At 32.8% G+C, this 1,812-nt stretch overlaps 1 pseudogene; it reads right to left on the bottom strand.

Annotated features, from left to right (window-relative positions):
• Positions 1–617: 617 nt before the first annotated feature.
• Positions 618–1,165, bottom strand: LOC141550547 (ribosome biogenesis protein NSA2 homolog pseudogene; annotated as a pseudogene).
• Between the last annotated feature and the right edge of the window lie 647 nt (positions 1,166–1,812).

The raw sequence follows: 1,812 nt of genomic DNA, 5'->3' as shown, positions 1-1,812 counted from the left end.
AGTATTATTTTTATAAGATTATGCATATAAAATGCTTTGAAAATCTTAAAATACAGTGTTTTCCCCCCACTATGATGTAAAATTTTCAAGAGCAGTGACTTTTTTTTTTTGTCCTTATAACTTTAAGGCATAGCAAACTTTCTTAAATAGGCTCCTAATAAATGTTGTATTAGGAGGGAGATGAGCTCCTCAGACATATTTTCACATCAGCATCCTTTTTTTCCCCTCAGAGTATCTACAAACTTTTTAAAAATCATCACCCAAAATGGAAAATAGTCTCATCAAAAATAGTATCTCATCTCTTTTCCAAGTTTATCTCAAAGTAAAACAACCAGCATGTAGAATTGGATCTTTTATTTTGTTTGTGATTGCTTAACATAGTAACTATTATGGTTTTCTTGACATAGAATCTTTAATCATTATCAAGGATGTAGAACTTTATTCAATCAGTCACTCAAACAACTTAAGACAACATTTATGCATCCATCATTTTCTAGATTTTTGGTAATCTGTGTGTATTTTTCCCAGATAACTTTGCCTCCTTGTGTCACTATGATGACAGTCCCTTTGGTAATAACATCCAAATCTATATATCATGGGGATGAAGGATTCTTTTTTTACAGCAAGTATGGGTAGACAAAATATGGCTTAAAGTTCAGAATGAGCCTTCTTAAAACAAAACCTATTGGTCTAATATCACATCTTAGTTGTTTTCGAGTAAAGTCATACTCAACAAAGCAAACTTCAGTAACCATTCTCTTCTAAGCTTCTTTCTCTTCAATGGATGAAGAACCTTTAACACTTGTATTTTCCCCTGGGAACTTCCCATGCATGGGAAGTTTCTCTTTTTTTGTTTAATCATGTTGAAAAAGACTTTGGCTTGGGACTGTCTCTTTTTGTCCAGTAGAAATTCAGGCACTGCTCCTTGGGAAGTTTTTTCATCATTCATTTGCTTGGTATTTCTGTTTTTGTGCATCTTTATCATCTTTTTTTATCTGAATCTTCTCTCTGTTTATGGTAGTTTGGATTTTAGACCAATCATTTTCTTTGCTTTCTTTGAATGTTCATGTGTCTCTTAGATTTCCTTCTTTCTCTTTTTCTCATGGTAATCCAAGTGGTAGCCATACTATTTTTGGTTTAATTTAAAATATTCATTAAGTGGCATGGTTCACAAGAGCATTTTAATTAGAACCATGACATGATTTATCCTATAAGCTTTCACCTATTTGTTGCTTCCCATGTCTTATGACTAGAAAATTCCTATATCTCAAGATGCCATTGAGTTCCCAGAACTTCAGGATTTATAGTGACTAGCTTTAATCTGGAGATATCAGTCTAATGACTCGTATTCTTCTTCAGGAGAATATTTATCAAGACCAGAACAAATGTGTTATTAAAAATATTTGGATGACAAGGAAAACTTTTACCCTTTGTAACTGAGACATTATCAATGCCAGGAGAAAGTAGGGAACAATATGGATTACAGCCAATGCTTTGGAGTTATTCAATGTTTTAGGACTGCCTAGACAAAACAAAACAAAATGAGACAGAAAAATAATTACTTTCTCTAATATCTCTTCAGCAATCTTCCCTATTTAGTCCATATTCTCCTTTGAGTTTTTAATTCTATTGTTCTTTCTGAATTCCTTCTCTTGCTCACAAATTCTAATTTGTTCTATATCTTTTTCTTTACTCCATCTTTTGTTGCTTACCTAAAACTTGACTTTTTCTTGAAGACATCCCACTATCTCCTTGCCACTATCTCCAAAGCTTCCTTCTTTCATAACAGATCTGCCTACCAGATGGTAGATC

Source organism: Sminthopsis crassicaudata, chromosome 1 (genome assembly GCF_048593235.1).
Source record: "Sminthopsis crassicaudata isolate SCR6 chromosome 1, ASM4859323v1, whole genome shotgun sequence".
Lineage (NCBI taxonomy): Eukaryota > Metazoa > Chordata > Mammalia > Dasyuromorphia > Dasyuridae > Sminthopsis > Sminthopsis crassicaudata.
Note: the sequence above shows the minus strand (reverse complement) of the source record. Positions and strands in the feature narration are given on the sequence as shown.